This window comes from Chiloscyllium punctatum, chromosome 9 (assembly GCF_047496795.1).
Source record: "Chiloscyllium punctatum isolate Juve2018m chromosome 9, sChiPun1.3, whole genome shotgun sequence".
In the NCBI taxonomy this organism is placed as follows: domain Eukaryota; kingdom Metazoa; phylum Chordata; class Chondrichthyes; order Orectolobiformes; family Hemiscylliidae; genus Chiloscyllium; species Chiloscyllium punctatum.
In genome coordinates, this window is record NC_092747.1 from 127,457,741 (window position 1) to 127,472,923 (window position 15,183).

The 15,183-nt window shown below is 44.5% G+C and overlaps 1 protein-coding gene across 6 annotated transcripts in view; it reads left to right on the top strand.

The window, feature by feature from the left end:
- The window catches only part of LOC140481687 (phospholipid scramblase 1-like), a 187,316-nt gene that overhangs the window by 56,948 nt on the left and 115,185 nt on the right, over positions 1-15,183 (top strand). For 2 of the 6 annotated variants that reach the window (XM_072578257.1, XM_072578253.1), the window contains exons 2-3: positions 8,317-8,351; positions 13,979-14,706. The exons of 2 other annotated variants lie outside the window; for them this stretch is intronic. The gene's annotated coding sequence lies outside the window, so the exon portion shown is untranslated. Of the gene's footprint in view, positions 1-8,316; positions 8,352-13,978; positions 14,707-15,183 lie in introns of those variants that run through there. 2 more of the 6 variants (XM_072578255.1, XM_072578259.1) reach the window with 2 other exon arrangements.

Here is a 15,183-nt window from a genome sequence, read left to right on the forward strand (position 1 = left end):
TTGCACAAGTCAATGGCATTGGATCTCATGAGCAAACCCGACCCAGTGTAGGAAAAGAATGGAATGATCTCCTGTCCTCTGCAAGTGTAAGTGGCACTATCCAATCTCTGATACCCCTATGAGTATAAGCTAACAATCAGTCTAAGTGTACCACTGCACAGGCATCTTACGCAGTGCAAGCTTCAGCATCATGTTTGTAATGTGCACTGAAGGACTCACAGCGCCTTCAAAATCTCAATGTACTGACCTTTCCAGGCACTGTGACTTTCTACTCAAATGGGGTGGGCTCACAATCTGGCATAGCTATCCATGCTGATAAAATGTTCTTACCAATGACATCACACTCACTCCTTCTCACGCTCACTAGTGACTGCACTGAGAGGGCTAAGACTGGTAATGGGCTGTGAAACTCTTCACTATCATTGTACAGCAGACAGTGGAGCTGACTAGGGGAGACCTGAATTGTTTGTATGGTGATAGGGAAACAGGAATATCTCCAGAACCAGTCAGCAGGTCTGGCAGCATCTGTGGAGGGAGAAATAGGGTGAATGTTTTATGTCCAATATAATTCTATTTCAAGGGTGGAATGGAGTGGAGGTGGAGATGGGGGAGCTTGATTATCTGGCTGAGCCTGTGACTCACCATGTCATCTGCACTACCTTCTATACTCATGGAAACTAGAAATGCACACTAGAAATGGAAAATAAATGTGACCACACTGGGAGTGGATGGAATAAATATTTTAAATTTGTTTGATCATGTGAGCTCTAGTTATGAGTGATGTGAGACTTTTCAATGGGCAATTGTATTCATCAGGAAGTTTCACAGTACAGGTTGGAATAATCTGTGATCATCGTCACTTGCGTATAAAATACAGTGTCCACTAAGGATGAATACAATTGAGTCAAAATTAGCCAATACCATATTGATTTTCTTTCTCTGCAAAAGAGTAAACAATTTTAAAACAGTCTCTAGAAGCTTTGAGGTTATTTGGGTCAGCCTTCCAAGTTGACATTCCAAGTTGGTCGAGAGTGTAGTGCTGGAAAAGCACAGCAAGTCAGGCAGCATCTGAAAAACAGGAAAATTGACATTTTGAACAAAAGCCCTTCATCAGCCATCCCTTTTCCAGCACCACACTCTCGACTCTAATCTCCAGCATCCGCAGTACTCACTTTCGCCTATTCCAAGTTGGTGTTGTGTACCCTGTTAAATATGTAACTATTAGGAAGAGCCTCAAAAATTCCTGGGACAATGTAAATTGACTCTAATCTGAGGGTTATCAAGGAAAGAGATTATTATTTTGTCATGTTGGCTACCTATCCTGTCCTAGGATTCAAATGAGCGATTGACAAGGTAAACTGGTGAAAAGTGAGGACAAGAGAAACCCAATCATGATACGTGCAATTGGAAGGGGTAAGGGCAGAGGTGTGGCTGATAGGTTGGATGAGGTTGAGGGCCCTGTCAACCACAGTAGGCAGGAAATCACAGTTATGGAAGAAGCCAGCCATGCCAGCAGTGCTGTTTTGGAAGGAGGCATCATCAACATAGGTAAGACGTAGGCATAGGAACTGGGAGAATGGGTGGGGTCCTTGCAGGATGTGGGGTATAATGAGGATAGTAAAGATAGCTATGGGAGTCAGTGACAGCCTATTCCCCGAAATGGAGACAGAGAGACAATAGACAATAGACAATAGATGCAGGAGTAGGCCATTCAGCCCTTCGAGCCTGCACCGCCATTCAATATGATCATGGCTGATCATTCCCAATCAGTATCCTGTTCCAGCCTTATCTCCATAACCCTTGACTCCACTATCTTTAAGAGCTCTATCCAATTCTTTCTTAAATGAATCCAGAGACTGGGCCTCCACTGCCCTCTGGGGCAGAGCATTCCACACAGCCACCACTCTCTGGGTGAAGTAGTTTCTCCTCATCTCTGTCCTAAATGGTCTACCCCGTATTTTTAAGGTGTGTCCTCTGGTTCGGCACTCCCCCATCAGCGGAAATATGTTTCCTCCTGCCAGAGTGTCCAATCCTTTCATAATCCTATACGTTTCAATCAGATCCTCTCTCAGTCTTCTAAACTTAAGGATATACAAGCCCAGTCGCTTCAGTCTTTCCGTGTAAGGCAATCCTGCCATTCCAGGAATTGACCTCGTGAACCTACGCTGCACTCTCTCAATAGCCAGAATGTCTTTCCTCAAATTTGGAGACCAGAACTGTACACAGTACTCCAGGTGTGGTCTCACCAGGGCCCTGTACAGCTGCAGAAGCACCTCTTTGCTTCTATACTCAATTCCTCTTGTTATGAAGGCCAGCATGCTATTAGCCTTCTTCACGACCTGCTGTACCTGCATGCTTGCCTTCATTGACTGGTGGACAAGAACACCCAGATCTCTCTGAACAGCCCCTTTACCTAATTTGATACCATTGAGGTAGTAATCTGCCTTCCTGTTCTTGCCACCAAAGTGGATAACCAGACATTTATCCACATTAAACTGCATCTGCCATGCATCTGCCCACTCACCTAACTTATCCAGGTCACCCTGTAATCTCCTAACATCCTCATCACATTTCACCCTACCACCCAGCTTTGTATCATCAGCAAATTTGCTAATGTTATTGCTGATACCATCTTCTATATCATTTACATATATTGTAAAAAGCTGCGGTCCCAGCACAGATCCCTGCGGTACCCCACTGGTCACTCCATTCCGAAATGGAGCCGTTAATCACTACCCTTTGTTTCCTATTAGCCAACCAATTCTCTATCCAATCTAGTACTTTGCCCCCAATACCGTGCGCCCTAATTTTACTCACTAACCTCTTGTGTGGGACTTTATCAAAAGCTTTCTGAAAGTCCAGGTACACTACATCCACTGGATCTCCCTCGTCCATCTTCCGAGTTACATCCTCAAAAAATTCAAGAAGATTAGTCAAGCATGATTTCCCCTTCATAAATCCATGCTGACTCTGTCCTATCCTGTTACTATTATCCAGATGTGCCGTAATTTCATCCTTTATAATAGACTCCAGCATCTTTCCCACCACTGAGGTCAGACTAACTGGTCTATAATTTCCTGCTTTCTCCTGCCCACCCTTCTTAAAAAGTGGCACAACATTAGCCGCCCTCCAATCCTCAGGAACCGACCCCGATTCTATTGAACTCTGGAAAATAATCACCAGCGCATCCACGATTTCCCGAGCCACCTCCTTCAGTACCCTGGAATGCAGGCCATCAGGTCCCGGAGACTTATCAACCTTCAGACCTAACAGTCTCTCCAACACCAAATCCTGGCAAATATAAATTCTCTTAAGTTCAGGTCCTTCAGCCACTGTTGCCTCAGGGAGATTGCTTGTGTCTTCCCCAGTGAACACAGATCTGAAGTATCCATCTAATTCCTCTGCCATTTCTTTGTTCCCAGTAATATATTCCCCAGTTTCTGTCTTCAAGGGCCCAATTTTTGTCCTAACCATTTTTTTGCCTTGGACATACCTAAAAAAGCTTTTACTATCCTCCTTTATATTCTTGGCCAGTTTACCTTCGTACCTCATTTTTTCTCTGCGTATTTCCTTCTTACTAATCCTCTGTTGTTCTTTAAAAGCTTCCCAGTCCTCAGTTTTCCCACTAATCTTCGCTAAGTTATACTTTTTCTCTTTTAACTTTATATGTTTCTTTACTTCCCTCGTCAGCCACGGCCGCCCATGTCTCCTCCTGGGATCTTTCTTCCTTTTAGGAATGAACTGATCCTGCAACTTCTGCATTATACACAGAAATATCCGCCATTGTTCCTCCACGGTCTTCCCTGTTAAGGTATTGCACCATTGAACTTTGGCCAGTTGCTCCCTCATAGCTCCATATTTCCCTTTATTCAACTGAAATATTGTCACTTCCGATTGTACCCACTCCCTCTCAAATTGCAGATTGAAGCTTATTGTATTATGGTCACTACTTCCCAATGGCTCCTTCACTTCGAGGTCACTGACCAATTCTGGTTCGTTACACAATACCAGATCCAGAATCGCCTTCTCCATGGTCGGCTCCAGCACCAGCTGCTCTAAAAATCCATCTCTGAGGCACTCCACAAAGTCTCTTTCTTGAGGCCCGATACCATCCTGATTCTCCCAGTCGACCTGCATGTTAAAATCCCCCATAACAACTGTAGTAACATCTTTGCAACAAGCCAATTTCAGCTCCTGATTCAACTTACATCCGACATCCAGACCACTGTTTGGGGGCCTGTAGATGACTCCCATGAGGGTCTTTTTACCCTTAGTGTTTCGAAGCTCTATCCACACTGACTCTACATCCCCTGACTCTAGGTCCCCCCGCGCTAGGGACTGAATGTCCTCCCTTACCAACAAGGCCACCCCACCCCCTCTGCCCGTCAGTCTGTCCTTACGATAGCACGTGTAGCCTTGAATATTCATTTCCCAGGCCCTGTCCCCACGAAGCCACGTCTCAGTTTTCCCCACAATATCGTATCTGCCAATTTCCAAAAGAGCCTCAAGCTCATCCACCTTGTGTCTAATGCTTCGTGCATTCATATATAGAATTTTTAATTTGTTACTGCTCTCACCCTTCCCCTCAACCCTTATTTCACTCAACTTTACAGCATGATGCCTTTTCCAGTTTTCTGCCTCCTTGATACAGTTGTCTTTGACTTCTCTTGTTCTAACTACCCCTTCAATTTCCTTTTTAAACATCCAGCTTGTCGCCTCCCCCCCGCTACTTAGTTTAAATGTAGCGGTGTTGCAGCAGGAAACCTGCCTGCCAGAATGCTGATCCCTGATCTATTAAGGTGCAAGCCGTCTCTCTTGTAGAATTTATGGTTACCATAAAATATAGGTCAAGGAAAAGAAGGGAAGTGTTGGAAATGGATGATGTGAGAGTTACAGAGGGTTGAAATTGGAGGTAAAATGAATGAAGTTTTCAAAGGCATTTGATAAGGTTCCCCATGGTAGGCTCATTCAAAAGGTCAGGAGGAATGGGATTCAGGGGAACTTAGTTGTCTGGATACAGAATTGGCTGGCCAACAGAAGATAGCGAGTGGTAGTAGAAGGAAAATATTCTGCCTGGAAGTCAGTGGTGAGTGGTGTTCCACAGGGTTCTGTCCTTGGGCCTCTACTGTTTGTAATTTTTATTAATGACTTGGATGAGGGGATTGAAGGATGGGTCAGCAAGTTTGCAGATGACACAAAGGTTGGAGGTGTCGTTGACAGTACAGAGGGCTGTTGTAGGCTGCAGCAGGACATTGACAGGATGGGCTGAGAGGTGGCAGATGGAGTTCAACCTGGATAAATGCAAGGTGATACATTTTGGAAGGTCGAATTTGAAAGCTGAGTACAGGATTAAGGATAGGATTCTTGGCAGTGTGGAGGAACAGAGGGACCTTGGTGTGCAGGTACGTAGATCCCTTAAAATGGCCACCCAAGTGGACAGGGTTGTTAAGAAAGCATATGGTGTTTTGGCTTTCATTAACAGGGGGATTGAGATTAAGAGTCGTGAGATCTTGTTGCAGCTCTATAAAATTTTGGTTAGACCGCACTTGGAATACTGCGTCCAGTTCTGGTCGCCCTATTATAGGAAAGATGTGGATGCTTTGGAGAGGGTTCAGAAGAGGTTTACCAGGATGCTGCCTGGACTGGAGGGCTTGTCTTATGAAGAGAGATCGACTGAGCTTGGACTTTTTTCATTGGAGAAAAGGAGGAGGAGAGGGGACCTAATTGAGGTATACAAGATAATGAGAGGCATAGATAGAGTCGATAGCCAGAGACTATTTCCCAGGGCAGAAATGGCTAACACGAGGGGTCATAATTTTAAGCTGGTTGGACGAAAGTATAGAGGGGATGTCAGAGGTGGGTTCTTTACACAGAGAGTTGTGGGAGCATGAAATGTGTTGCCAGCAGTAGTTGTGGAAGCAAGGTCATTAGGGACATTTAAGAGACTGCTGGACATGCATATGGTCACAGAAATTTGAGGGTGCATATATGAGGATCAGTGGTCGGCACAACATCGTGGGCTGAAGAGCCTGTTCTGTGCTGTACTGTTCTATGTTCTATGTTCTGACAGGGGCATGAAGTGGCACCAAAGAAGTTGTTGATGTACCGAGAACGGTGTTCTGGGAGGGGGCCAGTGTAAAATTGGAACAAGGATTATTCCACATATCCCATAAAGAGACAGGCATAACCATTCCTTTGACTTGGCAGAAATGAGAGAAATTAAAGGAGAAATTGTTCAGTGAGAGAACAAGTTCAGCCAGGTGCAGGAGAACGATGGTGGATGGGGTTTGTTCAAGCCTCCGGTCAAAGAAGACCACCCTGAGAAGTATGGAGGTATTATACATCCATAGTGAAAAGAAGGCAGTTAGTGCCGTGGAACTGGAACTTGTCAACACGGTGGAGGGCATCTAAGAAATTGCGGATGTAGATGGACAGGTCTAGACAAAGGGAGAGAGAATGGAGTCAAGGTTGGAGGAAATGACCTTGGGCAGGAACAGTCTAATATGATGGATCTACTGCGCAGTCTGGATTTTGTGGATTTTGGGCTATATTCAAAAGATCATCCTTCACTAATTCAGACAACTCCAACAGAATGTCACCACCAAACACATCTTCCCCTCACTCCCACTGTCTGCATATTTCAGCGATTGTTCCTTCCAGGACACTCTCGTCTATTCCACAACTACCAACACTACCCCCTACCCACCTACTAAGGCACCTTCCCATATAACTGCAGAAGATGCAACGCCTGACCCTTCATTTCTTCCCTGCTCACCATCCAAGGCCCTAAACAGTCATTTCAGGTGAAGCAGCATTTCACCTATACCTCCTCCAATCTTGTGTGTTGTAATCACTGCACCCAATGTGGCCTACTCTACATTGGAAACATCAAACTCAAACTGTGTGACTGCTTTGCAGAACACCTCTGGTCTATGTGCAAGCAGGACCTGACCTTCCTGTAGCCGATCATTTTATCACAGTGTCCTGCTTGCACACCTGCATGTCTGTCCTCAGAATGCTGCAGTGTTCCAGTGAATCACGCAAACTGGAAGATCAATATCTCATTTTCAGTCTGGACACTTAACAACCTTCTGGACTTAGTATTGTCCTCAAAACTTTTAACTTGTGAACCATTTATTTACCTTCTTTTAGATTGTCATCATGTCCTCCCCTCCCCCCATCCGAGTTATTGTCCTTTCAAGTCTGGTAGAAGACACACTATTCGTTCTGCCATTCTCACATTCCAATCACTTTATCCCAAGTATCAACATCCACCAGCACACCCTACACCCTCTACCACCACATCCCCCCCACCACCAACTATAGCAAAATGCTGTCCCCTCCACACTTCAGCTCTGATGAAGAGTCAATCTTGACACAGATTGCTAACTTGCTTTCTCTCTCTCCACGGATGTTGTCTGGCCCTCTGTGATCTCCAGCATTTATTGTTTTCAGTAAGCTACCAGAAATGCTAAAGAAATACCAAATTATCAGAAAACTACTGAAAATTTAGTGTATTAACAAATGCTCAGAGACAAGGGACAGTTTTTGTCAGATGGCAGTGACTTCTTCAGATGGAATGGACCAGGATAGTTGGAGGAGGTCCCAGGGAATAATTCCCTAACACTTCAGCTAAGAGCATAATATTGCCAGAATGTGATCAATATACTTGTACTGAACCATCAGTTTTCCCACTGGTTACAGTGAACTCCTCTCAGCTGTCCTTGTCCTTTTCTTGCATTCCGTTTCTATCTAACTATTGCATACTTTCTAAACTGTTGCTTCTTAATAATCTTAAACAATTTGAAAACTACTTACACATAATCGACAGTCTTTCTTAGATAACTGCAACCCTGAATCAAAAATCTTACAAGTGGAATAAAGGAGACTAAAGCTTTTGCTTTTTTAGTTCTGTAGGTGAGGCATTTCCTGCTGTCCAAGTGAAGAAAGCTGACAAATTGCTGATTCTGGATGATTCTCAGAATTGAAATCCTTCCCAAAGATTAGCTGCTTTTTGGCAGTCTGCCTTGCCTTTTCTATGTTCTTGGCATTAAAGGATGAAGGGCCACTGGATCCTGTGATTTGGACAAACTGTGAATCATGTTTCACATAAGTAGTAAATCCCATTTCATACTTACGTCTTTTTTTTAAACCATTATTCAACAAGGCCTAGACTTTTCACAGCATAAAGTCTTTATCATCAAGGTTTTTCTGCCTAAATTAAAACTGAGAAACTTGTTTGCACTTATGGAATGCTCATTGAATTTCATTTTAAAAAAATATAGGTCTGAAAAAGTCTTCTCTTTGTCTTTTCAGATGTAGTTCCAGTCAGCTCCACAGGAGAAGATCAGGTGACTCCCACACTCCATATGGATAACATCTTTAAACTCAGTCCAAGATTTAGAAAATGTTTTTTTATTGAACAGTTTACTAAACATCTCTAATATTATGATTTCAGTGACATTACATTGGACTATTGAGAAGTATAAAAGAAAATCAGGATATAAAGGATGTACACACCGACAGAGCTATGAATGCAGTGGACTGTTAGATAAGATGCTGGAAGAGCACAGCAGTTCAGGCAGCGTCCAACGAGCAGCGAAATCGACGTTTCGGGCAAAAGCCCTTCATCAGGAATAAAGGCAGTGAGCCTGAAGCGTGGAGAGATAAGCTAGAGGAGGGTGGGGGTGGGGAGAGAGTAGCATAGAGTACAATGGGTGAGTGGGGGAGGAGATGAAGGTGATAGGTCAAGGAGGAGAGGGTGGACTGGATAGGTGGAAAAGAAGATAGGCAGGTCGGACAAGTCAAGGAGACAGTGCTGAACTGGAAGTTTGAAACTAGGATGAGGTGGGGGAAGGGGAAATGAGGAAGCTGTTGAAGTCCACATTGATGCCCTGGGGTTGAAGTGTTCTGAGGCGGAAGATGAGGTGTTCTTCCTCCAGGCGTCTGGTGATGAGGGAGCGGCGGTGAAGGAGGCCCAGGACCTCCATGTCCTCGGCAGAGTGGGAGGGGGAGTTGAAATGTTGGGCCACGGGGCGGTTTGGTTGATTGGTGCGGGTGTCTCGGAGATGTTCCCTAAAGCGCTCTGCTAGGAGGCACCCAGTCTCCCCAATGTAGAGGAGACCACATCGGGAGCAACGGATACAATAAATGATATTAGTGGATGTGCAGGTAAAACTTTGATGGATGTGGAAGGCTCCTTTAGGGCCTTGGATAGAGGTGAGGGAGGAGGTGTGGGCACAGGTTTTACAGTTCCTGCAGTGGCAGGGGAAAGTGCCAGAATGGGAGGGTGGGTCGTAGGAGGGTGTGGACCTGACCAGGTAGTCACGGAGGGAACGGTCTTTGCGGAAGGCGGAAAGGGGTGGGGAGGGAAATATATCACTGGTGGTGGGGTCTTTTTGGAGGTGGTGGAAATGTCAGTGGATGATTTGGTTTATGCGGAGGTTTGTAGGGTGGAAGATGAGCACCAGGGGCGTTCTGTCCTTGTTACGGTCGGAGGGGTGGGGTCTGAGGGCGGAGGTGCGGGATGTGGACGAGATGCGTTGGAGGGCATCTTTAACCACGTGGGAAGGGAAATTGTGTTCTCTAAAGAAGGAGGCCATCTGGTGTGTTCTATGGTGGAACTGGTCCTCCTGGGAGCAGATACGGCAGAGGCGGAGAAATTGGGAATACGGGATGGCATTTTTGCAAGAGATTGGGTGGGAAGAGGTGTAATCCAGGTAGCTATGGGAGTTGGTGGAGGTCCTGGGCCTCCTTCACCACCGCTCCCTCACCACCAGACGCCTGGAGGAAGAACACCTCATCTTCCGCCTCGGAACACTTCAACCCCAGGGCATCAATGTGGACTTCAACAGCTTCCTCATTTCCCCTTCCCCCACCTCATCCCAGTTTCAAACTTCCAGCTCAGCACTGTCTCCTTGACTTGTCCGACCTGCCTATCTTCTTTTCCACCTATCCACTCCACCCTCTCCTCCTTGACCTATCACCTTCATCTCCTCCCCCACTCACCCATTGTACTCTATGCTACTCTCTCCCCACCCCCACCCTCCTCTAGCTTCCCACGCTTCAGACTCACTGCCTTTATTCCTGATGAAGGGCTTTTGCCCGAAACATCGATTTCGCTGCTCGTTGGATGCTGCCTGAACTGCTGTGCACTTCCAGCACCACTAATCCAGTATTCGGTTTTCAGCATCTGCAGTCATTGTTTTTACCTTGTTAGATATGATGGTCAAGATGGCAGATAGGATGCATGTCTTTATTAGCCAAGGTATAGAATGCAGCAGTTGGAAGATATGCTCAAGCTATTTAGAAAGCAATATTAATTCGGCCACAACTGGAATACTGCAGTTTAGGGCAGCATGATGGCTCAATGGTTAGCGCTACTGCCTCACAATGCCAGGAAGCTGGGTTCGATTCCAACCTCAGGCGACTGTTGTGTGCAGTTTGCAATACTCTCATGTGGGTTTTCTTTGGGTGCTTCGGTTTCCTTCTACAGTCCAAAAATGTGCAGGTTAGGTGAAATGGTCATGCTGATTTGCCCATCGTGTTCAGGGATATGTAGATTAGGTGCATTAGTCAGGAGAAATGCAGAGTTTTAGGGGAATGCGTTTGGGTTGGTTACTCTTTGGAGGGTTGGTATGGTTGCAGGGAAATTACTGGTTGCAGGGAAAAGCAGGGAGGGTAAGTAAATAACTCTTTCAGAGAACTGGCACAGGCACAGTACACTGAGTGAGCTTCTTTGATTGCACTCTTCTCTTTGAAACATTACTATTAGTGCCTGATACACTGCACCATAGTTTTGAAGCATGTTGGTTTATATTTGGATCACCATAAGCCTCTTCGAAATTGGGACAAAATGGATGTTTTTTTTAGTGAACTTTAACTGTGATCTTATGGCTGATTTTATCCAAATTCTCCTTAGTGCTAATTTTGGCAAGTTTCATGGAAGGTTTGTGAGACCAGTGAGATTTTCACCTTTCCCAAACTTGCTTCATTACCCATACAACATGTTTCAATGGCACCCTGCTTGTCATGTCATCCCTCTCACCATTGCAGACTGGGTCCTCTCAGGATTCCTGGTGCTGGCCCCATATTTGTTTTAAAAACATATTTGTGCACCAAGTCAAGTGCTGGCAGCCTGGAATCCTGCACGGTTCATGTTGATAGGTTCAAACATGATGGACAAAGGGAAATTGGATCTGGTCGTTCAGGTGAACAGGGTGGTGCAGAGGAAAGTTAACAATGCTGCAAGGTCAATGATCTTCTCCAAACATGCATTTAAGTGCCAAAGTCTTCTTTCTGCATCCTCATACTCACTATGCGTGTATCAGTAAGGCGTTCAACAAGGTTCCCCATGGGAGACTAGTTCGCAAGGTGAGATCTCACGAAATACAGGGAGAACTAGCCATTTGGATACAGAACTGGCTCAAAGATAGAAGACAGAGAGTGATGGTGGAGGGTTGTTTTTCAGACTGGAGGCCTGTGACCAGTGGAGTGCCACAAGGATCGGTGCCGGGTTCACTACTTTTCGTCATTTTTATAAATGATTTGGATGTGAGCATTAGAAGTATAGTGAGTAAGTTTTAGATGACATCAAAATTGGAGGTGTAATGGTCAGCAAAGAAGGTTACATCAGATTACAACAGGATCTTGACCAGATGGGCCAATGGGCTGAGAAGTGGCAGATGGAGTTTAATTCAGATAAATGCGAGGTGCTGCATTTTGAGAAAGTACATCTTAGTAAGACTTACACACTTAATGGTAAGGTCCTATGGAGTGTTGCTGAACAAAGAGACCTTGGAGTACAGGTTCATAGCTCCTTGAAAGTGGAGTCGCAGGTAGATAGGATAGCGAAGAAGGCATTTGGTACGCTTTCCTTTATTGGTCAGAGTATTGAGTACAGGAGTTCAGAAGTCATGTTGCGGTTGTACAGGACATTGGTTAGGCCACTATTGGAATATTGCATGCAATTCTGGTCTCCTTCCTATCAGAAAGATGTTGCAAAACGTGAAAAGATTTACAAGGATGTTACCAGGGTTGGAGGATTTGAGCTATAGGGAGAGGCTGAACAGGCTGGGGCTGTTTTCCCTGGAGCGTCGGAGGCTGAGGGGTGACCCTATAGAGGTTTACCAAAATCATGAGGGGCATGGATAGGATAAATAGACAAAGTCTTTTCCCTGGTGTGGGGATGGTTTAGGTTTAGGGCATAGGTTTAGGGTGAGAGGGGAAAGATATAAAAGAGACCTAAGGGGCAACTTTTTCACGCAAAGGGTGGTACATGTTTGGAATGAGCTGCTAGAGGAAGTGGTGGAGGCTAGTACAATTGCAACATTTAAAAGTAATTTGGATGGGTATATGAATAGGTAGGGTTTGGAGGGATATGGGCCGAGTACTGGCAGTTGGAACTAGATTGGGTTGGGATATCTGGTCGGCATGGACGGGTTGGACCGAAGGGTCTGTTTCCGTGCTGTACATCTCTATGACTCTATGACTCTATCTCCCACTAAGGCTCATGACCAATCACTCTCACTGACATGTGTTGTGCCTCACTGGAGTAGCATGTTGGAAATCAAACCCTGCTATTCCTGGAGTTGTCACAGAAGTTACAAATGTAATCAAAGTATACAAATTCTCCAAACAGACCCAGGCTAACAGAAAACATGGACCAGGGTTCTGTACTGAACAAGAAATAAAAAAGAACCACTACTCATGAATAGATTCTAAGCATAGGTAAACAACTATGACTTAGCAACGTACATCTCTACCAGTGAACACTCTAAACCCTTCTAACCTTCAATCCCATCCCTCACTGAACACATAGACAGACAGAAAAAGTTGATGTTATAGATTGAGAGGAAAAAAAAGGAAGCAGTTCAATGGCCCCAGTCCACAGGGTTCACTGCAATGATCCCTTTGCTTGCCAAGAATTTTGTGTTCTTCAAGGTTTGTGTAAAGATTTGTAGCTTAGGTGCTGGTTACCGTGGTTGTGGTATGTTCACCGAGCTAGGAAGTTGATTTGCAAACATTTCCTCCGCTGTATCGGTGACATCTTCAGTGCTTTGGGGCCTCCTGTGAAGTGCTGTTGTACTGTGCCTTCTGGAATTTATTTGGTTCCGTTCCTGCTGCTTCCAGTTGCCAGTTCCAGTTGTTTGTTGTAGTGGCCGGTATATTTAGTCTTAGAAGCATGACAGTCATCCACGGACAAGCAAATTGACCTGGACCTAATATACCGGCCACTCCAATAAACACTGGAACCGGCAGTGGGAAGCAGCAGGAACGGAACCAAATAAATTCCAGAAGACACAGTACAGCAGCTCTTTACAGGAGGCCCCAAAGCACTGAAGATGTCACCCAGTCAGGGGAGGAAACGTCTGCAAATCAACTTCCCAGCTCGGTGAACATACCCACAACCACGATTTTATGTTCTTCAAAATCTCTTTTCTGCAGGTTCTTTTCGCATCCTCACATTAGGCGCTGTTCAGGTTTATTTCACTGGAGAGAAAGATGCACTATCAGCCCTTGCAGCAGTCTGAAGTCTTCTGCAAGTGTTTTCAATCCCACAAGCTGTTCACCTACCCAGGAACAGGCTGATGGCTTTGGCATTTTCAACCTGTTGCTGGCCAATTCTCCATTTGTGCACACCCCAGGTGCTAGTCTATCAACAAGCACCCTTCCCTGCTGCTTCAACAAGCAGCAATGTAAACATGACTTAGTAACTTACTTTTTAAAAATGTACCAAATCTTTCTAAAATCCCTGGGTTTTAAATCAATCCTTTTACACATTTCAGTCCACAGTCAAAAATATAGAAATTTTAAAAATTTACAGTTTTTACGTGTACAACATCTCTCCTCACTTACTCTAACCCTGCCAAACCTCCAGCCTACTAACCTTGCATGGTCTCTGCACTACCTTCTTACTTGGGGTATCTTTTCCCCACCTATACCAGCACCGACGGTTGTTCTCTTCGTCCCATTGCAGGCGAAAACAGCCTACAACAGGTCGGATAGAGTCAAGGTGAGGTATCCTACATTTGTCTCCTCACCCCTTATGAAGAAAGGATTCTGTCTCTGGTTGGCAAGGACTTTCACTGCTCATGTGGAGATACCCGATATCTGCTGAATTTCTCCAGCAATTTCTGATTTTGTTGTACATCTTTTGTGATTGGTTACTATTTTCAGCTTTGGTGTTGGTTAATTGGATGACAGTTCTGTCAATCCTGACTTCACAAGTCGAAAGCGATCAAGAATTGTATCTCCCTCTGGCATATTCATTTTTGTTTTATATTAATATTTGAAGAGTCTTTCTTCTTAATGTCACACTTTAAGAAAAACGGCTAATTGTTGCAAAGCCAGCGCATAGAAGAGGCAATTTTTCTTACGTGGGGTGGTTTCCATTGCTGCACGCAATTAAACTGTGCACACGATTTCATTGCAGTACTTTTTATTTCAACCTTTTATTTCATCTTCTAACAATATGGCACAAATTACAATGCATATTCTGAACATGGTAGTAAAAATATAAATGATATGTTCATGTTTTCTGATTTGATAGTAAACGATAAACAAATTAAACCTCCTCCTTGTTAGGAGAAGCCAAAGATAGGAACAGTTGACGTCAGGCTGGGAGAAGCAGTGGTGTTAGTGGGTGTTTGCCAGTCTTTGTACAGTGCTGCCAGGGTGAAACACATACTGCGTTGTCTTTTCTGCGTGAGTGCTTTTTATATTTTATTGCTGTCCATGTAATATTCAATTTGAAATGTTTTGTCACGTACCTTATGAATAAAGTAGAAGGGGAGGAATACTCCAATGCGGAAGTCTGATGTTTCATGTTCCTGCTTATGGCTGCCGCTGGATCTCATTAGCTTCTCGCTACAACAAAATCTTCACTCTTCTTGTAGGCACATGCATTTTCAACACATGGCTTTTGTGTATAGTGATGTTTTATTCCAATAATTCTACATTAAATGCTTTTGCTGAGCTGATGTGCTTGCGTTGCTGTTCATTTCTCAGTAGGTAACGGTTTCCCTAATCATTGACGTTTTTCTTTAAAGAGATAAAGGGTTGCGGTGAAAAAAGTCAAGTTGAACTTTAGAGGCACATCCTCAAAGTAGGAGAAATACAATCTTTAAAAAAAAGCGCTCATTTATTTGTTATGCCGCAGGTGTTAGGAAATACTTAGATCTA